Below are 26899 nucleotides of genomic sequence, written 5' to 3'. Positions count from 1 at the left end.
TAGTCCTTTTTTTTTTTTTTTTTTGCTATTGAAAAAAATATCTTCTAGCCTTCGAAAAATATATTTAAATAAGAATTTGTTGGAGACTATTATTGATCCAAACTAAGATGTTCATTTTCTATATATAGAATAAAGAATTTTAGTGCATTGTATGACAAAGAAAATCTAGCCTAAATAATAATAAATTTGTCACATGATAAAATATGTCACAAAAATGATACTAGATGATTTGATATGAAATTGATACTTAAATGAGCACTTGAACCCCAAATATTATCTTCTTGCATTGTGGAATACCATGAGCCTCAAACTAACGAGATTTAGCTCGAACTAAATATAACTCTCGCACTGATTGAACTTATTCAACATATTATATTAGCCTAAGCAGCCAGTTTTTGGGTTACGAATTTAAACCAAAGATGAAAAATAAAAGAGAAAATCTGAGTTGAAAAAACACAATTTTGTTAATTGCACATTTTTTATTGGGTAAAAAAATATTTAAGGATGAGGTTTGACTAGTGCTTTCTAAATTTAGGTAATGCAACTCATAAATAAAGTAGTTTTGCCACTTAAAATTCATTGGCATGTTTTCTATGTTTAGAATTCGTCAACAATTAGAATACAAATGTAGATAGGAAAGATCCCTCACCTTATCACCATGTTTCTCTATATAAATAAACACATCGATCAAGACCAATCATATAAGTTATGGGATCGAAGATGTTTGAGCTTCAATGGCTCGTTCTTCTCATCATTGCAACTTTAGCTTCCTTGTCTTTTTGTAAGAGAAATAATGTCTCATATGATTCAAATGCCATAATTATCAATGGTGAACGACGTATTATCTTCTCAGGTTCTATTCATTATCCACGTAGCATAGAAGCAATGTGGCCTGATCTTATTCAAAAATCTAAAGATGGCGGACTTGATGCAATCGAGACATATATTTTTTGGGATCGTCACGAGCCTCAACGACGAAAATATGATTTCTCTGGACATCTAGATTTTATCAAATTCTTTCGGCTTATCCAAGATGCAGGGCTTTACGTTGTTATGAGAATTGATCCTTACGTGTGTGCCGAGTGTAACTATGGAGGCTTTCCAATGTGGTTACACAATATGCCGAGAATCCAACTATGAACTGACAATCAGGTCTACAAGAATGAAATGTAAACTTTCACGACAAAGATAGTGAATATGTGTAAACAAGCCAACCTCTTTGCATCACAAGGAGGGCCAATAATATTGGCTCAAATCGAAAATGAGTATGAAAATGTGATGACACCTTATGGAGATGCAGGAAAAGCATATATCAATTGGTGTGCTCAAATGGCTGAATCTCTCAATATTGGTGTTCCATAGATCATGTGCCAATAAAGTGATGCCCCACAACCTATCATTAATACATGCAATGGATTCTACTGTGATAACGTTACTCCCAAAAATCCTAAGACCCCAAAAATATTTACTGAAAATTGAGTGGGATGGTTTAAGAAATAGGATGACAAAGACCCTTACAGAACTGCAGAAGATGTAGCATTTTCTGTGACAAGATTTTTTCAATCTGGTGGTATCTTTAACAATTATTACATGTATCATGGAGGCACCAACTTTGGAAGAACATCGGGAAGTCCATTCATCACTACATCTTATGATTACAATGCTCCACTTGATGAATATGGGAACTTGAATCAACCTAAATGGGGGCATCTCAAATAGCTCCATGCAGCAATCAAATTAGGAGAAAAGATTCTCACTAACGGCACGTACTCAAATCAAAACTTTGGTAGCTCTATAACTTTAACAAAATTCTCTAACCCAACAACAGGGGAAAGGTTTTGCTTTCTGAGCAACACAAATGACAGCAATGATGCCACCATAGATTTGCAGACAGATGGAAAGTATTTTGTACCTACTTGGTCTATGAGCATTCTTGATGGTTGTAACAAGGAGGTTTACAATCCTACAAAAGTAAATTCTCAAACATCTATGTTTGTGAAAGAGCAAAATGAGAAGGAAAATGCACAGCTTTTGTGGGCTTGGGCTCCAGAGCCTATGAAAGACACTTTACAAGGAAATGGAAAATTTATGGCAAACCTTCTTTTGGAATTAAAAGGAGTCACTGTTGATTTCAGCGACTATTTGTAGTACATGATCAATGTGCACTAATGCAATATCTTCGCTTCAAAATGTGACTCTCCAAGTGAATACAAAGGGTCATGTCTTCATATCTTTGTTAATAGAAGGTACATTGGGTCTCAATGGGGGAGTAATGGCCAGAGTTTTGTGTTTGAGAAACCTCTTCTATTAAAATTTGGAACCAACACAATAGCCCTTTTGAGTGCCACAGTTGGACTAAAGAATTACGATGCATTTTATGATATGGTGTCAACAGGAATTGATGGAGGTCCTATTTATCTAATTGGAGATGGAAATATAACAACTAATTTGTCATCAAATTTATGGTCTTATAAGGTAGGATTAAATGGAGAAATGAAGCAAACTTACAACCAATGTTCTCACAGAGAACAAATTGAAGTGCATTAAATAAAAAAATCTATTGGAAGGCGAATGACATGGTACAAAACTAGTTTTAAAACCCCTTCAGGAATTGACCCAGTAACATTGGACATGCAAAGAATGGGAAAAGGTCAAGTTTGGGTAAATGGGCAAAGCATAGGTCGATTTTGGCCTTCTTTCATTACTGGGAATGATAGTTACAGTGCAACCTGTGACTACAGATGTGCATATAACCTAAGCAAATGTGTTGGAAATTGTGGAAATCCTTCTCAAAGTTGGTATCACATTCGAAGATCGTTTTTATCAAGCGACACAAACACATTGATTTTATTTGAAGAAATTGGTGGAAATCCCCAACAAGTGTCAATTCAAACCATCACAATAGGAACTATATGTGGAAATGCTAATGAAAGAAGCACCTTAGAGTTGTCTTGTCAGGGAGGACATGTCATCTCTGAAATCCAATTTGCTAGCTATGAAAATCCAAAGGGAAAATGTGGTTTGTTTAAACAAGGCTCATGGGATGTGACAAATAGTGCTCTTTTGATGGAAAAGGTTTGCATTGGCATGGAAAATTGTTCAATTGATGTATCCGTAAAGTCGTTTGGATTAGGCGATGCTACAAATTTATCTGCTAGATTGGCAGTTCAAGCACTATGTACAAAGAATTGAATGGTGTAATATATATATATATACATGTTAATTTCTAGAAAATCATATATTCTTATTTCTTTCCTTTTCATGGTATGACTTACTAATCACAAACATATGAGAAATTAGAAACTTATTGTGGTCAATAAATTTTCATGCCTATTTCATGAACTATTTAAACGATGATAAACATACATGTATATATGCTTAATTATAGGTAAAATAATATGAATGTGGTTTGACAGAGAGTGTGTATAAGTATATTCCGTAAATGTAAAAGACATGGATAATGGTGGGAAGCAAAACTCAACTCATAACTCACATACCTTTACTCCTTTAAGTTCATGAATCTAAACAATGATATTCTCATACAATGCTTTTTTAATACATTATGATGTAATATGGAACAATGTATGTCTACTTGATTCTTGTTGACAAAATTTAGTCCCAACCTTCATATGTTCGCAAATGGTTAGATAATGTCTAACGCAACTTAGATATTAAGTTTCATTTTTTTTGTTCGTTTTGAGTATTCCTGCACACACATTGACCATTTTGGTGCCTAAAGCATACTCTTTAAGGAATCAAATCTTTTTTGTGGAAGTGTATGATCACTTTTGCCCAATTTTGTTAGAACAATTTCAAACATAACAAGAAAATAACATAGGCTTAAGCAAGTATAACAAGAAAGATAAGTGTGCAAATTGAAATATCTTTTAGAGAACTCTTCTACAAAACTTCATCCAACTTTGAAAACACAACAACGTGAACCAATTTGATTCATACACCACCAATATGGTCTTCTCTACTATTCTCTCGGAATAAGGGAGATTGTGGTATCCTTTGTGAAAATGTAGGAAGAGAACACATAGAATTTTTCTCTATTTTGTTTTTTGCTGATTTTTTTTTTTTTTTTTTTTTAAAAAAAAGAGAAGGTAAATCAAAATTCATCAGAGAGTTTTCAAAATAAATGTAATTTTCTTCTTAAAACCATAGAGATTTCTCCATGAAGGAAATACAACGGAGTTACTACTTCCCCCTCCCCACTCCACTCACTAAGCAAGGAGTTATTTTCTTTTCTTTTAACTAATGAATGGTTAATAAATAAATACATTAAACAAAACAAATTTAATATTATATTTGATAATTAAATGTAAATAATTTAATTAATTTAATTTATTAATTAAATATTAATTAATTGAATCAAATTTAATTAATTTATTAAATATCATATATTTAATTTATTGTAAATATGAATTACATTCTAATTACATATTCTTCATATTAATTTGATTTTGAATCTTATTCAAATATTAATATTCCCATATTATAAAGTTTTAATTTTGAATTTAATTCAAAATTAATGTTATATTTTAGTGTATCATATACAATTAATTTCCTTCATTAATTTGAACATTTCAAATTCTTTCGACACTTAATTTCCTTGTTTAATCTGTTGTGAGCTAGTAGAGAAACTTTATGGACCTACAGTTATAAGCTCCAATGATTTGAGATTAATTAATTAAACTCTTTAATTATATTAATCAACCTTCATTAACTATGGGACATACCATCAAAGACCCATATTGCACTCTTAAGAATTGTAGAATATTTTTTTTGTCTATTGAATTAACCATTTGATGTAAGCTAACCCTAAGTTTTTTTATAATTATAGTTGGGTCAAATTACCGTTTATCTCTATAATTATCTCTTGCTCCTTAAGTATCACCGATTCTCAATTGAACAATCTGTTTATGGTCTAACCATAAACTAAATCCCTCTTGGACTAGTGAGAGGGTGAGGCCTCATTGTTCAAGTCTTAGAGTCAACACTTAACGGAACAACCTATCTACTTACCCTAAAGTCAGGGAGAAGTGAATTCCATCTTTTGAAGTTATGTTCCCAGTTCCTCACTCAGTACGTCTCCAAAATTATATGCATATTGAGTCGGCAACTAAGGTCACTCTCACCATTCAAATCAAAGAACGAACTTTATGAACCAGAGTTCATAACTCACTCAGGATTAAAATCGAGTTATATGGTCATCGTTTGAAATATTAATGTCTTCATAACCATCACACACACACACACACATTCAACATATCACAGTTCCACTATCATTCTCCTTGTTCACCTTCATCACTTTTTCCTCTTTTTTTGTTAGTTCTTTTAATTATTTTATTGATACAAACAACGCCGTTCAAATTGAGTGCTCTTACTTTGTAAAAATCACCTTAGCCAATTTAGATTAATTGAAAAGTCCTGTGTTTGATCCTGGTACTTATCATGAATCTTTATTTAAGCTTGCACTTGGGTTTAGCTAGAGAAAACTTGTATTGATTTAGGATAATTTGATCAATCAATATATCACATATACGATATACAACAAGTTTTTGACGTCATTGTTGGGGACTTTGTGAATTAACTATTGTTTGGATTTTGTTTGATTTTTACAGGTACACCTCGATCGAAGGCATATTGCATGTTTTTTTTAAAGCATTGCAAATAGTATATGAGGGAAGGCATAGAGCTAGAGTACGTATTTGAACCAAAAATCTGTTGTGTTTTATGTCCTAAAACTTGTAGATAGTAAATGTTATTAATTCATCGTTATCAATAAAGAGTTATAGATGTTAATTCAATAAATGTTATTGTTTGTCTTGTTTGTCTATTTTTGTCTTAACAACCCTAAATTTAATAAAATAACATCCAAAGTTGCCTTATGAGTCTTAAACTGTATGTGGAAACATAAAGGGATCAATGTTCGAGATACAACTTGATCTATAGTATAGGGATAAGGTTGGGTACCTTATCCTGGTAACACTATGGATACGACCCACTTTGTATTTGTTACAGACGCATTGACCAACGTGTTTGTGTAGTTGACATGCGAGTGTGGGTAGCCTATGCAATGAGTTTGCATAAAACCGGATCGCGAAATAATAATCACTAAATGTAACACCATTAACTTGTTAGGTCCCTATTTCAATAGAATAACCTAGGCAACTTACTCTTAGTCCTGAGTATATTATGAACTCTTGTTCACGAAGGATTGTCTTTTGATTTTTATAGATGAGGGTGGCCAGTTCGCCAACCAATATGTCTACCATTTTGGGGACAAGATCGAGCGGGGATCTGGGAGCATAATAATACAAGATGAAATTCACTCATTCCCATTTTAAAGGTAAGTAGATGAGTGTTCCTTTAAGTGGTGTCTTCAGGACTTGAACAAAGGACCCTACCCTCTTATTGGCTCGAGAGGGGTTTCTGTTTATTGGTTTCACCATAAAAATGTTGTTCATTAGATGAACATTGGCACTTAAGAAGTCAGAGATAACCCAAGGGTAAAACGATATTTTGACCTAGTTGGAGTTAGAAACACTCGTGAAGAACTAACTTGTTGTTATTGGTCTATATCCGTAGACACAGAAATATATCTGTAGTGAAAAGAATGCAGCTATGGGTCTTTAATGGTGTGTACGGAATGCAGTTATGGGTTTTTAGTGGTGTGTACTCACGGTTAACAAATATTGATTAACTTGGTTAATGAGTTTAACCAATTAATCTCATATCGTTGGAGCTTCTAATTTATAGGTCCACCAGGTTTCCTTGTTAGCTCACTAGAGGATATTTAAGAGGGATGATATGAATTGTTCAAATTAATTTGAGGAAACCATATATTAATGTGATTAATATATAATTGATGATGGATATGATCTAGAATTCAAATTAAATTGGAAAGTGATATTTGAATGAGATTCAATTAATTAATTTAAATGAATTAGATTCCCAAAGAATTAATTAATAGAGAGGTATTGCACATATACATACGATGCTTATGATAATTAAATATATACATTAAATTAATTTAATGTATAAATAGTTATTTAATTAATGTGCAAACTGAATTAAATAAGTGTTATTTAATTGTGCTAATTAATTAATTAATTAATTAATTGTGAAAAAGGGAAATAGGAAAATGATTTGGAAAAGGTTTGACCCTTCTCTATGTAAATACCTACCTATGGCCCCTTTGGGAGATAGATACAAAGACACTAACAATACACAACACACAAGTGTTACTGTGCAAAATTTTTCCTAAGCCACAAAGAGAGTCCTCTCGACTCTTCAAAACCATTTTTTCCTCTCCCTCTCCCAATAGTTGGATACCACTTATCCCTCTATTGGAATCATAGAGAATAACAAGAATACTCTTGTGGTATTGTTTGAGATTGTTCAAGAAATTGTTCGTGATCAAGATTGTTGGAGGAGCTATTCATTAGAACTTAAAGAGGATTGTTTGTGAAGCTTGGGAATCTACAGAGTCAGAGTTGTTATCAGAGTTTGTGAAGCCGTTCATTATCAGAGTCAGGTTCTTGCATCCACATTCTTCATATTTTTTGAAAAAAGAATTAGTTTAGAGGTCGGTTTAATATTCTGCATTTGGAATATTTGAATGTCGGTTTGTATTAGATGTTTTCAATTTATGCACTAGATTACTTTTAATTTAATTAAATTGTAAGGGCCTGTTTTATTTTTGAGGCAATTTAATTTTTACTTCGAGTCTGTAAGTCCACGTCAATCGAAATAGCAACAGTTGTTGAAGAGATCAGGAAGGAACGAAAGTATTAAGGGCAATTTTGGAGCTGAAAACGATGTGAATAACAACACTTTGTCGCTCAGTGTTGTTATGCTACTATCGCAGTGTTGCAATGCTGAAAGGCAGATGCAACACAAAGCAGTCATAACGTTGCAATGCTGCCCTCAACACTGCAACGCTCTGAGTTTCGACAGAGTGCTGGTGGCACGCACGAGGATGGTTCAACTGTAGCTGTTTTGACCTAATTCCCTTTGTATTATTTAATTGATATTAATATAATAGTTATATTAATTTAATCAATTAATTTTGCATTAGGGTGCCAAAATCGATCCAATTTTTTCTATTTAAATTAATTTAATTATGCACTAGATGGATGTTTAACTTAATCTTCGAATTTATATTACATATTGTATGTCATATAGATTCAAAAATATCCCACCTTAGGATAAACATGTACATACGTCATAAATAAATATAAAGGGTTATATTTTATAGATGCATGATTAAATTAACACGCTCATGCATCAAGATATAAGTGTTATGTTAGTGATGTATGATTAACCTAAGCATATCCATGCATCATACTATATATTAAAATTGTTATAATAAATAAAGAAATGATGTTTGTGAATGCTTGTTATTCATGTATGATTTATATAAGTGTTATATTTATCAAATGAAAATGGAATTCGCATTGAGCATGACATTACTTAGATAAATATAATTTTGTATTAAATTGATGTCTTTGGATGAAAATTTATAGGTTTTAATAAAACATTAAAATATAAGTGTTATAGTTTTAATGAAATAGTTTAAAATCTATAATCAAGAGTTGCATGCAAACATAGGTCCAAATTATTTTTAAACAGTTTAAAATTAATCAAGCTAGACTTATGTTTTTTCTAATGGGATTAGGAATAGGTTAATCTTTTTAATTTCTTTTAATAGGATTAAAATGAATTTAATTAAAAGATTAAATTTATTAAATAATTGCTCATAAGAGACCTTTGTCTAAGGAAAATTCTGTCTAGGATGGGGTATTTAAGTTGACGGAAAAGAAACATCTCCACCTGGAAATCGACCTGGAAGGTGAATTGGGAAAATATTTTATAAATATGCTAAATGATTGATTTTATTAAAAGAGTTTAATAAATCAAATATTATTAAATCATTCAATATAAATGTTATGTTGAGCAAATTAAAAGGACTTAGATAGATTCATTAGTCGGGTTTTAACTAAATATAATAAAATCCTAAAAGTACTAAAATACTTTAGTGGGAGGATATTGGCTTATATGATATATCAAACTTCAGCTCTCACGTTTCTAAGAGTTCATACCGTGAGATTCATACTCGGTTTCATGTCACCCTGGACGCGGCCTCCATTCGAAAAGTGTTCGCATGGGTCAATAACAAGGTGAATGAGGAAAGTGTTCATAGTAAGTGGGAGAGGGACGAGTGTCAATGCATCCTATTATTTCCTCCATTAGGTTACACTATGAGATTCCTATGGTCCGCTTGCGTGTTATCCTGGAGCGACCATCCCTTCAGAGGGCCTAATTATAGGGGTTAGAACAATGCAAACTCCAACAATGGATAAGGTTTCTTAGGTTAATCTTCAACAATTTTCATTTACTTCGGTAGCCCATCGAAGCGTACCTCTAAGATCTGAAAATGGGAGGGCCACACTTACCAGATAAATTAAGTTAGTTAATGAATCCTTGACCGAAACAACGATAGCTAAAAACTATAGGAATAGGAGTTATTCTGGTGTTAGTGATTGGCTGAGATTGTCTCAATTTAGAGGAAGAGTAGCTGATCACCTTTCGGTGGTTGTTACTCTAAACCTCTAAAGTATCATTGCAAAAACAAAAATCAATAGTTTAATTAGGGTTTTATAATTGCATATGTGTTTGCTAAATTAATTGGATTATTAAGTATTGGATTATGACAAATATAACTAATAGGGTCAATTGATTGTTGTATATTTCAGCATGTCTTCCACAATCATATCTTTGCTTAAAAATAAGAAATTAACTAGTGAAACCTATGCTACGTGGAAATCTATTCTGAATACAATTTTTGTTATTCATGATCTGCGGTTTGTCTTGATGAAGGAATGCCCTCCAATCTAGTCAAAATGCATCCCAAGTGTTGAAGTATGCTTGTTGGATGAAGGCTAATGATAAGGCCCGAGTCTACATCTTGACAAGTCTATCTGACGTTCTTACCAAGAAGCATGAGGCCATGATGTTTGCATGTCAGATCATGGAGTCCCTCCAAGAGATGTTTGGACAACCGTCCATTCAGACCTGGTATAAGGCCTTCAAGTACATTTACAATGTGCACATGAAAGAAAACCAATCAATGGATGAAGGCTAATGATAAGGCCCGAGTCTACATCTTGACAAGTCTATCTGACGTTCTTACCAAGAAGCATGAGGCCATGATGTTTGCATGTCAGATCATGGAGTCCCTCCAAGAGATGTTTGGACAACCGTCCATTCAGACCTGGTATAAGGCCTTCAAGTACATTTACAATGTGCACATGAAAGAAAACCAATCAATGAGAGAACATGTTCTCGACTTGATGGTCCAGTTCAATGTCATTGAAATGAACGGTGTGGTCATTGACGAGTAGAGTCAGGTGTCCTTTATTTTAGAAAGTTTTCTAAAGAGTTTTCTTCAATTCTGCAGCAATGCGGTTATGAACAAAATATAGTACAATCTGACTACCCTTCTAAATGACTTATAGACTTTTGAGTCCCTTATGAAAGGTAAGGGACCAGTAGAAGGAGAAAAAAATGTTGTCCATTCCAAAAAGTTCCATAAAAGTTCATCCCCTGGAACTATATTTATTCCTTTGACCTTTAGTTCTAAAAGATCCAGAAAAAGAAAGGAGGGAAGGGGAGCTCCCGCTGTTGGGAAATGCAAGGGCAAAGCTAAGATTTACAAGGACAAATGCTTCCATTATAATGTGGATGGTCACTCAAAACAAAATTTCCCTAAGTACCTTGTTGAGAAGAAGAAAGAGAAAGAAGATAAATATGATTTACTTATTCTGGAAACTTGTTTAGTGGAAAATAAGACTATGATGGCTGAATACTTGATTCAAGAGCCATCAATCATGTTTATTCTTCTTTACAAGGAATTAGTTCCTTCCTGCAGCTCGAAGAGGGTGAAATGACGCTCAAGGTTGGAACGGGAGACGACATTTCAGCTCGTGCAGTGGGAGCTGTTAAGTTTTTTTTTTTTGGGAAGTAGATTTTTGTTTTTAGAAAGCTCATACATTGTTCCCAAAATGAAGAGGAACCTTGTTTCTATTTCCTGTTTAATTGAACAATCATCCTCAATTTCTTTTAATTCAAATAAAGCATTAATTATTAAAAAATGGTGTGATTATTGTTCAGCTAAACTAGAAGACAACTTATATGTGTTAAGACCAACTGAATCAAAAGCACTTTTAAATCATGAGATATTTGAAATTGTTAATACTCAAACTGAAAGGCAAAGATTTTCTCAAAGTAACAATGATACGTACCTTTGGCATTTGAGATTAGGCCATATAAATCTCGAGAGGATCGGGAGATTGATAAAGAATGGACTTCTAAATAAGTTAGAAGATTATTACCTCATTGTGAATCATGACTTGAAGGAAAAATGACCAAGAGACGTTTTAGTAGAAAAGGTTATAGAGCCAAAGAGCCCTTAGAGCTCATACATTCAGATCTTTGTAGTTCGATGAATGTAAAGGCGAAAGGAGGATACGAATACTTCATCTCTTTCATAGATGATTATTCAAGGTATGTTACTTATACCTAATGGAACATAAGTCTGAAGCTTTTAAAAAGTTCAAAGAGTATAAGACTGAAGTTGAAAACCTATTAGATAAAATAATCAAAACACTTTGATATAATCGGGGTGGAGAGTACATGGATTTAAAATTTCAAAACTATATAATAGAACATGGAATTCAATCCCAACAACACCTGGTACACCTCAGCAGAACGGTGTATTAGAGAGGAGAAATAGAACCTTATTAGATATGGTTCACTCTATGATGTATTATGCTTAATTTCCTAATTCGTTTTGGGGTATGCAGTAGAGACTGCAATTCACATCTTGAACAATGTTCCCTCAAAGAGTGTTTCTGAAACACCTTTCAAGTTATGGAGGGGGCAAAAACCAACTTTATGTTACTTCAGAATTTGGGATTGTCCTGCACATGTGTTAGTGAAAAATCCTAAGAAGTTGAAACCTCATTCAAGATCATGCCAATTTTTTGGTTACCCTAAGGAAATGAGAGGTGGTCTATTCTATGATCCTCAAGAAAATAAGGTATTTGTATCAAGAAAGCTACATTTTTGGAAGAAGACCACTTGAGATATCATAAACCATGAAGCAAAATAGTATTAAGTGAAGCTACTGAAGAATTAACAAGGGTTGTTGATGCAGCTGGTCTTCATCAAGAGTTAATGAAGAAGCCAACACTTCAGGCCAGTCTCATCATTTTCAATCGTTAAGAGTGCATCGATGTAATGGGAGGGTTGTGATACAACCTGACCGTTACTTGAGTTTAACTGAAACTCAGGTTGTCATACCAGATGATGGTGTTGAGGATCCATTGTCCTATAAACAAGCAATGAATGATGTAGACAAGGACCAATAGGTCAAAGCCATGGACCTGGAAATGAAGTCTATGTACTCTAATTCCGTATGGGATCTTCTAAATTCACCTTAAAGGGTAAAACCCATAGGGTGCAAATGGATCTATAAAAGAAAGAGAGATGTAGCTGGAAAGATATAGACCTTCAAAGCTAGACTTGTAGCAAAGGGTTATACCCAGAGGGAAGGAGTTGACAATGAGGATATTTTTTCCTTTATTGCTATGCTTAAGTCTATAAGAATTCTCTTGTCCATAATCACATATTATGACTATGAGATATGGTAAATGGATGTCAAGACTGCTTTAGCAAAAAGTTTGCAAGTTGAATCGATCAATTTATGGATTGAAACAAATATCTAGATCTTGGAACATTAGATTTGATACAACGATCAAATCTTTTTGTTTTGATCAAAACGTCGATGAACCTTGTATCTACAAAAAATAATCAATGATAAAGTAGTTTTTCTAGTACTTTATGTGGATGATATCCTACTCATTAAGAATGGTGTAGGATACCTCATTGATATTAAGGAATGATTGGCGACCTAATTCCAAATGAAAGATTTGGGAAAGGTGCAATATGTACTTGGGATCCAAATCATTAAGGATCGCAAGAACAAAGCGTTGACTTTGTCTCAAACAACTTATATCGACAAAATGTTGACTCGATATTCAATGCAGAACTCTGAGAAGGATTTATTACCTTTCAGGAATGTGGTTTATTTTTCTAAGGAATAGTGTCCTAAGACACCTTAAGAATTTGAGGATATGAGACATATTCCCTATGCCTCAGCTGTGGGTAGCTTAATGTATACTATGCTATACACTAGGCCAGAAATTTGTTATGTAGTGGGAATAGTTAATAGGCACCAGTCCAATCTAGGGTTAGACCTCTGGACTGTGGTTAAGAACCTCCTCAAGTATGTTAGGAGAACAAAGGACTATAAGCTGGTGTATGAAGCTAAGGATTTGATCCTTATAGGATACACCGACTCTGATTTTCAGACTAATAAGGATTCTAGAAAATTCACGTCAGGATCAGTACTTATCCTAAACGGGGGAGCTATGGTAGCATCAAGCAAGGATGTATTGCAGATTCCACTATGGAAGCTAAGTATGTGGCTACTTATGCAGTAGAAAAGAAAACAATTTGGCTGAGAAAGTTCCTAAACGATTTGGAAGTGGTTTCAAATATGGAATTGCCTGTCCACTTATACTATGACAACAGTGGGGCAATAGCCATTGCTAATCTATTTACAAAGGCTCTCTCCCGACTAAAGTGTTTGAGGGTCATCTAGAAAGTCTAAGTCTACGAGACATGTACATTGTATAATCTAGGGCAAGTGAGAGATCTGTAATGGGTATATGGATGCCCTAGTTTGTTGTATTTATTTAGCATTATCCTACCTTTTGGATTTTGATATTATGTACAACCCATTAACTAGAGTTTTAGTTCAAGTGGGAGTTTGTTGGATTTTATGCCCTAAAACTCGTAGACAGTAAATGTTGTTAATTGACTATCATTAATAAAGAGTTATAGATGTTAATTCAATAAACGTTATTGTTTATGTTGTTTGTCTATGTCTTAATAACCCTAAATCTAATAAACTAACATCCAAAGGCTGCCTTATGAGTCTTGAGCTGTATGTGGAGACATATAGAGATCAATGTTCATGATACAACCTGATCTATAGTATAGGGATAAGGTTGGGTACCTTATCCTGGTAACACTATAGATATAATCCACTTTATATTTGATACAAATGCAATGATCCAATGTGTTCGTGTAGTTGACATGCGAGTAGAGGTATCCTATGTAATGAGTTTGCATAAGACTGGACCACGAAATAGTAACCACTAGATGTAACACTATTAACTAGTTAGGTTCCTATTTCAATAGTATGACCTAGGCAATTTAATCTTAATCCTTAGTATATTATGGACTTTTGTGCATGAGAAATTTTTCTTTGATTTGTATGGGTGAGGGTGGTCAGTTCGCCGACCCAATATGCCTACCATCTTGGGGATAAGATCGAGTGGGGAGTTGGGAACATAATCATACAAAATGTAATTCACTCTTGTCCATCTTAAGGTTAAGTAGATGAGTGTTCTCTTAAGTAGTGTCTCCGGGACTTGAACAAAGAGCCCTACCCTCTCATTGGCCCATGAGGGATTTCTATGTATAGGTTACACTATAAATGGGTTGTTCAATAGAGGAGCATTGGTATTTAAGAAGTCAGAGGTAACCCAAGAGTAAAATAGTATTTTGACCCAGTCAGAGTTAAGAACACTCGTGAAGGATTTACTTGTTGTTATTAGTCTATATCCATGGACATAGGAATATATCTGTAATGAAAAGACTGCAGTTGTGGGTCTTTAATGAAGTGTACCCACACGAATATTGATGAACTTGGTTAATGAGTTTAGCCAATTAATCTTATATCGTTGGAGCTTCTGATCTATAAGTCCACTAGGTTCCCTTTTTAGCTCACTGGAGGATATTTAAGAGGGATGATTTAAATTGTTCAAATTAATTTGAGGAAACGATATATTAATGTGTTTAATATATAATTGATTATGGATATGTTCTATAATTCAAATTAAATTGGAAAGTGATATTTGAATTAGATTCAATTAATTAATTCAAGTGAATTAGATTCACAAAGAATTAATTAATAGAGAGGTATTATACATATACATACGATGTTTATGATAATTAAATATATATACATTAAATTAGATTTAATATATAAATAGTTATTTAATTAATGTGTAAATTGATGAAAAGAATATACACACAACAGAAGAAATCAGAATCAATAAGCACTCTAATTACACTTAATATGAGCATGCATGAAAAATATTTCAAAAGAGAAGGATTTCTGAACTTGTACCTTTGAAGACTTCCACGAAATCCAAGTTGCTCTCCGTGAATTTGAACTGTGATGCGTTATTAAATGTGGAAAATGGATGATATGCATTGATGGAATTACAATGTGCACTCAAGTTTTCCCAACGGAATTCAAGTGTAAATTTCTCTGAGTTTCCTGATAAGTCCAGGGTCGAACATAGGGACTTGTGAAAATAGTTGCGTTAGAGATTTTTATGAAAACTTGCGATACCGGTAAAATAAATAAGGTGGTTGATTTGTTATTGCGTTAATGAAACTAATAATAAAGGTGGCAGAGTTCGAAAAGAGTTGGCAACGGGAAATACGATAAATATGCGGTGAACAGGTTGAGAAGGGTTTCGGCTAACACTCCCTAGGTTGCGTTCATGCCTTGCGATCATGCAACATGCATACAATAGTAACTACCTTTTAGCGTGAATACTACGGCTTCAAAGGCTAGAACACATGCGATAAATATGCGATAAGTCTACAGGGTTTACACATAAACCTCTATTTCTATTTATGCGATGACAACATGACATTCACACAAATATGTGACCGCATAATATCATTCCTATTTCTAAGATGCATGCGATGCAAGTTTACAAACAGAGCTTATCTTTAAGTCCCTATTTCTTGTTTATGCAGACCTAATCTTACTCTTTCAAGTCAGATTCTTACCTAGCTCTCTCGAGACATTAGGTTCTTTCTTTAGATTCTCTCTTGAGCAACTCTAAAGGGATGTTTCGCACAACATAAAAGAAGAAAATCGTAAGCAATGAACTTCTTAGATCATGTTAGCTTAGTTCCTCTCAACCCATTCAACTAGTTTAGTTACTCATACGTATTAAGAGATTGAGCAAATGTAGAAATATAACTTCCATTGAATAGATAAAAGATGAAGTACAGAATAACAATGCAAGTATAGTAAAGAGCTTGGAGCAATTTCTTGCCACCAGGTGTTACACTGTTCTACTCATGCTCTAAAGATATTATCGCTTTCACGAGAGTCAACCCGCTCCCTGCTCTTACACCCCAAAGTTCTTTCTCGAGTTGTCTTGGACGATCTCCAGCGTCACCACTCTTCTCTAGCTCCACCATGAAATGAAAAAGAAAACTATGAACAGAGGTGTGAACTTGTAAAGTGATGAAGTAATCGACTGCTTAACCCCTTCCCTGAAGAATGCACTTAATATTTATAGGGCATCAAAGGTGAAAGGCGGCTTCTCTCTCCTGGCTGTACAGATGGGAAAGCTTTAATTCCTAACTGATCCGCTGGATAATTGTCACCGATAAAGCTGGATGTACTTTGTGACCGTTATCGGCTGTCAACTTAATTTGGATCCGACTGCTGTCAGCTTTCTGTCCCATCGATCTTAATTGTCCTTTCGTCCGGATGCGTCCACCATGTTGCGGTGATTCTTCTTGGGTGGATGTTTGCGAGCACGATCAACACAAAGTCTTGTGGTGAAGTTGCGCTTGACCAATGTATTCCTATGATCGCATTCTTTGTATTGTGTTAACGCATTATTCTGCACAAAAATATAGAGATCAACTGTCCTAATGCGTTGGACGCATGCGACCGCAATATTGTAGAATTTATTCTTAATGGACGCAATTTAACATATTCTATCAACGCAATCCAACATTGTTTAAGAACTTAAAACTATGATAACGTGCATTTCTGCCCGTTATCACACCCCCAAATTTAAACAATGCTTGTCCTCAAGCATAAGCTAAAAATTCCTTTAGCAAGTTAGCCACAAAGTTCTTTTCTTATATTTCTCAAGGATACTTCATTCAAATCCTATATACTAGAATTTTCCTAAGTCTTATTCAAGTCTATTCTTAAAATATTTCTAAGACCTATGGACTGCAAGTTTAACTTTCAAAAGGACTTTACTAAATTCTTGGAACATCGCATGATTTATTTCAAAAAGAAAATTTTCTACTGGGGTGACAAAAGATTTATCCTTGCACAAAAATTTTCTTTATTGCTGTTTTTTCTTTGACCTTACACTGATCCTAGTGCCTTACCTTCGTTTTGGCTTGCCCCCACGGGTGTCATGCGGACATCCAACTACGAGCAATGCACTCTTTCTCAGACTAAACTCATACCGATTTGGCATTGGAGTTACGGTCATTGATTTATGCGTTGATCCTGGTAACTTACTTTCGTTTTGGCTTACCCCCATGTGTGTCATGCGGACATCCAACTACGGGTAAGTGCCTTTCACAACTTAACTTTTATCAACATGGGTTTCCCCTTTGCATTGACAGTGGAGTTTTTATTCTAAAAAATAATGTTTTTTTTTGTAGAACCGAAAATAGCAAGGTCAAAAAGTAAATAACTCACCCCCAAATTTAAAATGCGGCAATGTCTCCATTGCAAAAAAATTAAAATAAGTTATGCAATGTTCTAGAATGCGTTGTAAAGAGAGTTTGAAAGAAAGCTAGCAAACCCCTAACTTCTAGAAATATTTTATGAGGTGACTATCTTAAGATTAAGTTAACTCTAATATATACGAAAGAAATATAAGCATATTTTTCATCATTGAAATCTTACTTGGTAAAGAAACAAAATCCAGTAAACTACTAAATTTATCTACTTGTTAAATGATTGCGGTAATCAAAAAGGATGCGGTGATAAAACTTCGAAAAGTGAAATGCAATGTGATAGTGCAAAATTTGAAATAAAGATAAGGAAGAGTACACCCCCAAATTTTGTACTGTCGCCTGCATTGTGTTGACGCATCCATCCTTGCGACGATCTTTCTTCTATGGGTTGCGGTGATGGAATAAGATGAATGCTTCTTCTCGTACATCATCGCAATCTAGCTCCTCGATCATTGTAAGAAAAACATAGAGAAGGTCAAATTATTTTAAACAAAAGAAAAATCGTTAACGCAAATTAAATCTCTTTTTTTTTTTTTTTTTGTAATAGTACTGAAAATGAAAAGATAGTTGAAAGATGGTGAAGATTCTGAGTAGTGGAGAAAAGAGTTGAAGACTTGAAGTTTTCCAAAACTTGCGTCGCTGAGAAATTGTGATCATGTGACAACGCAGGGACCACCTACTTTTTTCTTTATTCAAAGTTTCTTAGTTCCATGGAGTCGACTTGGCGATGCCAGTCTTCTCCATGGTATACCTTTACTCGCTGCCCATTGACTTTGAATATGTTAGTACCATCGTCATTTGATAATTCCATCACACCATGCGGAAGTACTTGTCGAGTTATGAACGGTCTGAACCAATGAGACTTTAGCTTTCCCAGGAAGAGTCGCAGACGTGAATTGAAAAGCAAGACTTTCTGTCCGACTTGGAGGTTCTTACCGCATATGCATTGATTATGCCAGCGTTTGTTGCGCTCCTTATAAATTTTCGCATTTTCATATGCGTTGTTCCTCCATTCTTCTAGTTCGACCAATTGCATTTTTCGCGCTTCCCCTGCTTCCTTTAATTGAAATTCAATTTCTTGACCACCCATAATGCTTTATATTCCAGCTCCAAGGGAAAGTGACACGCTTTTCCGAATACCAACGCATAGGGGGACATGCCTATAGGTATTTTAAATGTGGTTCGGTATGCCCATAACGCATCATCAATCTTCATTGCCCAATCTTTCCACGAAGGTTTGACTACCTTCTCAAGTATCAATTTAATTTCCCGATTGGACACTTCAGCTTGGCCATTTGTTTGTGGATGGTATGTGGTGGCCAGTTTGTGGAGGATGTTGTACTTGCGCAATAGCTCTTTAATACTGTGGTTGATAAAGTGTGATCCTTCATCACTTATGATGGCTTGGGGAGTGCCAAAACGCATGAAAACATTTTTCTTTAGGAATTGGGAGACTACTGTTGCATCACTTGCGGCGCATGCAATTTCCTCTACCCACTTGGAGACATAGTCGATGGCTAATAAAATATAGTGCTTACCGTTTGAAGAAAGGAATGGTCCCTTGAAATCAATCCCCCATACGTCGAATAGTTCCAGCTCCAAGATAGTATTCATCGACATTGCGTTCTTCCATGAAATGTTGCCAGTGCGTTGACACCGATCATATTTTATTGCGTAGTCAGCAGCATCCTTGAATAATGAAGGCCAAAAGAATCCACTTTGCAAAACTTTGGCTGCAATACATTGTCCTCCAAAGTGCCCTCCATAAGGTGTATCGTGGCACTGTGACAATATGCGTTGTTAAGCAACATCTGGTATGCATAATCGAATGATTTGGTCTGCACCTCTTTTATACAGATTCGGCTCATCCCAATAATAGTGTCTGCATTCATTCTTGAGCTTCTTCTGTTGATGTTAGGTTTAATCTTTAGAAAATTGTTCACAGACCAAATAATTAACAATGTCCGCATACCAGGGCAATTCTTCTATGCAGAACAGCTGCTCGTCGGGGAACACAACACTCATTTCAGATTCATTGTGGTCAACCTCAGGATTTTTCAGTCTGGATAAGTGATCCGCAACTTGATTCTCTGTCCCCTTTAGATCAATTATCTCGATATCAAATTCTTGAAGGAGGAGAATCCATCTGATCAATCTCGGTTTTACATCCTTCTTTTTCATCAAATATTTGATTGTCGAGTGATCAGTATGAATGAGTACCTTGGTTCCCAACAAGTATGCCCGAAATTTTTCTAACACAAAAATCATAGCCAGAAGCTCTTTTTCACTGGTGGTGTAATTAAGTTAAGCAGGGTTTAGGGTTTTACTCGCATATGCGATGGGGTGCAAAATTATTTTCTTCTTTTGTGCTAATGCAGCTCCCATCGCATACCCACTTGCGTCGAACATGATTTCGAAGGGCAGTGTCCAATCTGGCGCAATTAAGACAGGTGCGGTAATCAACGCATCTTTTAAAATTCGAAATGCGTTGAGGCAATTGTTGTCAAATTCAAACTTTTTGTCTGCCTCTAGTAACGCACTCAATGGTCTTGCTATCTTAGAAAAGTCTTTAACGAATCGTCTATAGAATCCAGCATGCCCCAGGAAGCTTCGTACTACATTCACGTTGGTTGGAGGTGGAAGCTTTTCAATTGCGTCAATCTTTTCCTTGTCCACCTTCAACCCTTCTCGAGAGACCTTGTGCCTCAACACTATACCCTCTGTCACCATGAAGTGACATTTTTCCCAGTTAAGCACCAGGTTCGTCTCTTCACATCTTTTCAGATTTTTTTTCAAATTGGCCAGGCAGACTTCATAAGTGTTCCCATAAACGGAGAAGTCATCCATAAATATTTCTACTGAGTTCTCGAAAAAATTTAAAAAGATTGCCATCATTCACCTCTGGAATGTGCTTGGCGCATTGCAGAGGCAGAATGGCATGCGGCGGAAAGCGAATGTCCCATATAGGCAGGTGAATGTGGGGTCTTATCTTGGTCTTCAAGAGGTATCATGATCTGGTTGTACCCGGTGTATCCATTCAAGAAACAATAAAAATCATTCTCTGCCAATCTATCACACATTTGATCGATGAATGGTAGAGGGAAGTGATCCTTCTTTGTGGCCACATTCAATTTGCGGTAGTCCATACAGATGCGCCATCCAGTGATAGTCCTCTACGGTATTAATTCATTGTTCTCATTGGGGACTACCTGATAACTTGTAGAAATACAAGTTATTTATACTGCTTTATTTAGATATTGCGGTTAAAAGAGAGGAAAGTTGTGTCAATTGTAAGGAAATTGGCTAAGAAATACAATAATTATAAATTATCGTCAATACACCCACTACTACCATTGTGATGGTAGAAAAGAATATTTCAAGTCTGTTTTACAGGAAATCCAGTCACCATATGCGTTCATGGCTCAAGAGAGAAAGATTAATGCATCTACGTCACATTACGCCCATCATTCAAGAATGAATATATGATCAACGTAATGACGACGCATGCGACAATCGATCCAGAGCTGAACTTTAACCGCATACGATAATAAAAACAACACCGCATGCAGACAAACGATCAAAGATGCAAATGAGCAACGCAATCATGGAGGATTTTGACATGTGTACAACTAACCGTTGTGCAGTTTCAATGGACTGATTGCATAATAGAAGGAATATTTATTCCACCATTCTCAGAATTTCCATAACAATAAAGTGGGGACCACACGGTAGAGAGTCAAAGCTTTTGTCTATAAATACCCTCAAAGAATTCACTGGAAAAATATACTTGATATGGGGGATAATTGATACGAGGCTGTTGAGAGAGAGGCTGATCTGAGTGCTGATCAGAGAAGATCCGGAAAGAAAAGAGACAAGCCGAGAGGTGAGTCTCAGGGTGAATCATTCCAAATCCCCGTCGTGAAGCTCTGTACCTAAATCAACTCTACCGGTTAAGCAAGCCTGAGAGGGAAGCTCATCCTTCCATTCACTCCATCTACGCCGGAAAGCAATCTTTCCATCCAGATCGGTGTCAAGACATTGGCACTCTTCTGTATCTATTTCTAACTCTTATTCATCAATTGTATTTCATCTTCTTAGTCTAAATCATTCACAACCATGTATCAGATGCTTGATTTTATAATTAATTGTCATGATCACTTTCATTTCCACATTTCTGTCTATTTCCGTTCCTCCATTAATCACTTTCTCCACAATGTTTTCTTAATCCTGTGGTGATTAATATGAATTAAACAAGTAACTTAATCTGTGCTAAAGAGATAAAGATGTTTAGCTAAAGCATGTTAGACGGCATCTTCACCTGTGAGAGCAGAAGTGAAGATGCCATTCTGATCTGTCGAGAGAAGGTTAAAAGAATGCGTTAACTAAAGCAAGAAATACTTCCGGAGATGGAAGCAACCTTGTGTTCACTACGTTCGTCCCTGTTTCACCATAGAGATGTGGGAAATGCGGCCGATCACCAAGAGGCATACGCCAAGGGAAAGTGGAACCGTACTTATATCTTTAACGCAATTAAGAAACTTGCGATGTTTATATTAATTATCCTTTCTCTTTCTGCTTCGCATATAAGCCTTGCCACTGCATAAAACGACCTTTGTATAATCTTCACAGTCAGTCTCATCCTCGGTATCTTATATTATGTAACCTGTATCTTGTATCATCATAGGTTAGGTTTATTCCATCGCACTTTACTTTTATCGCAATTTACTTTATTATCGCATTTTTATCACTTACCTTTACTTTACTGCACAATTTACTTTATCACATGTACAAACCACACTTTTATTAAATTGAAAAACCTCCGGTCGTATATATCATGAACGTAACATAATCAACCTAAAACAATCCCTATGTTCGACCTTGGATCACTCCGAGAAACTTGTGGTGAAATTATTCTTGGTTTCAACGCAAGGAAATTTGTGACAACGCATAGCATACTACAAGCATAACGTTAATAACACATACATCTAGAAGTAGTATCGCATATAATCGCAATCATCCATGCGTTGTATGACATGAGAAGATATTCATTCATATTCATATTTGTCCACATGCTTAATAGAAGCATCAATATTTATGCCAACAAGTTTATGGATTAAAATTTTACGCGTTACACTACCGTCATTCCGCCCTTCTTTAGCACACATTGCACGGGGCTGACCCACGTGCTATCTGCATTGGGATAGATAATGCCCGCATCCAACCACTTGATGATCTCCTTCTTGACGACCTCTGTCATCGCAGGATTAAGTCTGTGTTGATTCTCAATGGTTGCTTTGTGGTCATCCTCAAGACGAATGTGGTGCATGCAGTACGCGGGGTTAATTCCTCTAATATCAGCGAGTGTCCAGCTGATTGCTCGCACATGCTTTTTGAGAATGCTCATCAACGCATTCTTTTGATCTGCGTTAAGTGCGGAGGAAATTATCACTGACAGCTTCTCATTCTGCCCCAGAAATACATACTTCAGGTGAGTTGGTAGGGTTTTTAGTTCAAGGGTTCGTGGCTCCACGAGAGAAGGTTGCGTTATTTTTCTTTCTTCCTTTGGCTCTACTTCTTGCGTTGCAATCGATTCTTCTTCTTTGTTTTCTTTTGCTACGATCGCATTGCAGGTAGCTACAGATGTGTCGGCATCATCTTCTTCATATTCTTCATTAGACTTTTCTTCTTCAATCAAATTCACGTCATCTTCTGAATCTGGCAGGTCTTCCTCATCAGGAAATTTCATGGCACGAATTATATTAAATTTGAGCTTCTGTCCATTTATGCTCAAAGTGATCTCGCCCTTGTGCACATCAATTTGAGCATGACATGTTGATAGGAAAGGTCGCCTCAAAATGATGGGCATATCTTTATCAGCTTCATAATCCAGGATGATGAAGTCAGCTGGAAATATAAATTTATCAATCGTGATCAGCACATCCTTCACCCTACCCTCTGGATGAACCAAAGATCTGTCGGCCAGTTGGAGAGTCACAGATGTGGGTACAAGTTGCCCTACATTTAGTTGTCGAAAGATTGACAGCGACATCAAATTTATGCTGGCCCCCAAGTCACACAGGGCTTGCCCAATATAGAGTCCTCCTATGGATCAAGGAATAATGAAGCTCCCACGATCGCTCATCTTCGGTGGGATAATAGATTTGGAACTTTACGTTAATGCCACCGTGGCAAATTTTCCAGCGCCTCTTTTCTTGGTTACCATGTCCTTTAGAAGCTTGGCATAGGCAAGCATTTCCTCAATCACTTCACTAAAAGGAATGTTAATATGTAATTGCTTTAACATAGATAGGAAGCGTAGGTACTGTACCTTTTTGTTTTTCTTCTTTTTTAGCCTCTAAGGGAAAGGTGATAACTGGACTTTCACGGTTCCTGTTTCATTTGACTTTGAGGTTGACGCAATCTCAGGTTCTACTGCTTCATTTTCATTTTCTTCTTCTTGCATTACCACAATTGCAGGTTCAGCTGCGATGGAGGTTGATTTGTTCTATTTCTTCTTTTCTCCCTCCACAGTCTTTCCATTGCGCAATGTCATAACTTGACATTGCTCCTTACCTGAACCCCCTAGGTTACGTGGAAGCTCGGTTGAACTTGGCAACGCTCCTTGCGGTCTACTTTTGAGCTCCTTTGCAATCTGGCCCATGTGCAATTCAAGGTTGCTGATCGTCATTTTCTTCACTTGCGGTGTTTTGACTTATTGCGTTGATTTGTCCACCTTGTGGTGTTGGGCTGCTGATCGTCATTCATTGAATCAAATTCATCATTGCGGTTATTTGGTTCTACAATAAAACAATAACACCGTTATTTGCATCAGAATCTTTGAGTCTTAATCTCTGATCGTTTTCCCTTCAATCTTCATGATTCTTGGAGATGCGATCTAGGATATTCTTCGCCTCATCATAAGTCTTGTCAAGCAGACCACCAGTTGCTGCCGCATTGGCAACGGTCTGCGAAGCAAGATTCAAACCGTGGTAGAAAATTCCATCTGAAGACAGTTTGGTAGCCCATTATGCGGACAATCTCAAACCAACCTTTTAAACCTTGCCCAGACATCGCTGAGCGATTCGTCCATGTCTTGTTCAAAATTAGTTATAAGCTTTCTTCGTCTCGCATTCTCTGTAGATGGAAAATACTTCTTCATAAACTTCTCCACCACCGGCTCCCAAGAAGTGATCTCTCCTGGTTTGAGGGAGTAGGCCCATTTCCTAGCCTGATCACAGAGAGAAAATGGAAACAGTGTTAGTCGAACCTCCTCAGCAAAGAAATTTGGGAACACAAAATTATTTTAGATTTCAATAAAACTTCGAAGGTGGGCGTGCGGATCCTCGCCACGCCTTCCTCCGAATTGACTTGCAACCTAGATCATCTACAACATCACTGGTTTCATTTCAAATCTACTTCCATCTAAGGCAGGCCTCATGATTCCCGAAGAGAAATCATAGAGGTTTGGTGATGCATAGTCCCTAATGGGCTTATTGCGACCGTTGGCCAACAGAATTGGATTTGCTATGACATTGTTGTTGTTTAGTGCTTCATTCCTAGGCTGCCTCACCATCTCTTCTTTATCGGATTGTGGTTGTTGTTGTCGATTTCTTAGTCTTCTTCGAAATGTTCTCTCAATCTTCAGGTCGTAGTTTGCTAAAGATTGAGAGATCTGCAAAGAATTCATAAAAATTACCATTAACAATTATTTGTCGATGTCCCCGGCAACGGTGCCAAAAACTTGATGCATTATTAAATGTGGAAAATGGATGATATGCATTGATGGAATTACATTGTGCACTCAAGTTTCCCCAGTGGAATTCAAGTGTAAATTCCTCTGAGTTTCCTGGTAAGTCCAGGGTCGAACACAGGGACTTGTGAATATAGTTGCGTTAGAGATTTTTTTGAAAACTTGAGGTAACTAGTAAAATAAATAAGGTGGTTGATTTGTTGTTGCGTTAATGAAAATAATAATAAATGCGGCAGAGTTCGAAAATAGTTGGCAACGAGAAATACGATGAATATGCAGTGAATGGGTTGAGAAGGGTTTTGGTTAACACTCCATAGGTTGCGTTCATGCCTTGCGATCGTGCAACATGCATACATAGTAACCTCTTCTCGGCGTGAATGCTACGACTTCTAAGGCTAGAACGCATGCGATAAATATGTGATAAGTCTATAGGGTTTACACATAAACATCTATTTCTATTTATGCGATGACATCATGACATTCACACAAATATGCGACCGCATAATATCATTCCTATTCTTAGGATGCATGCGATGCAAGTTGACAAACAGAGCTTATCTCTAAGTCCTTATTTCTTGTTTATGCAAGCCTAATCTTGTTCTTTCAAGTTAGATTCTAACCTAGCTCTCTCGAGACATTAGGTTCTTTCTTTAGATTCTCTCTCGAGCAACTCTAAAGGGATGTTTCGCACAGCATAAAACAAGACAATCGCAAGCAATGAACTTCCTAGATCATATTAGCTTAGTTCCTCTCAACCCATTCAACTAGTTTAGTTACTCATGCGTATTAAGAGAGTGATCAGATGTAGAAATATAACTTCTATTGAATAGATAAAAGATGAAGTACAGAATAACAATGCAAGTATAGTAAAGAGCCTAGAGCAATTTCTTGCCACCAAGTGTTACACTGTTCTACTTGTGGTCTAAAGATATTCTCACTTTTGCGAGAGTTAAGCTGCTGTCTGCTCTTACGCCCCAAGGTTCTATCTCGAGCGGCCTTGGACGATCTTCGGCGTCACCACTCTTCTCTAGTTCCGCCATGAAATGAAAAAGAAAACTATGAACAGAGGTGTGAACTTGTAAAGTGATGAAGCAATCGATTGCTTAACCCCTTCTCTGAAGAATGCATTTGGTATTTGTAGGGCATTAAAGGTGAAAGGCGGCTTCTCTTTCCTGGCTGTACAGATGGGACAACTTTAATTTCTGACTGATGCACCAGATAATTGTCACCGATAAAGCTGGATGTACTTTGTGATCGTTATCGGCTGTCAACTTAATTTGGATCTGACTGCTGTCAGCTTTCTGTCCCATCAATCTTAATTGTCGTTTCGTCCTGATGTATACACCATGTTGCGATGATTCTTCTTGTGTGGATGTTTGCGAGCACGATCAACGCAAAGCCTTAAGGTGAAGTTGCGCTCAACCA

At 36.1% G+C, this 26899-nt stretch overlaps 1 pseudogene; it reads left to right on the top strand.

The window, feature by feature from the left end:
• The first annotated feature begins 708 nt into the window (after positions 1-708).
• Positions 709-3192, top strand: LOC120068540 (beta-galactosidase 7 pseudogene; annotated as a pseudogene).
• Positions 3193-26899: the final 23707 nt, after the last annotated feature.

Source organism: Benincasa hispida, chromosome 12, assembly GCF_027475165.1.
Source record: "Benincasa hispida cultivar pf3 chromosome 12, pf3_genome.v1.1, whole genome shotgun sequence".
NCBI classification, from domain to species: domain Eukaryota; kingdom Viridiplantae; phylum Streptophyta; class Magnoliopsida; order Cucurbitales; family Cucurbitaceae; genus Benincasa; species Benincasa hispida.
This window is presented reverse-complemented; position numbering and strand designations above follow the sequence as displayed.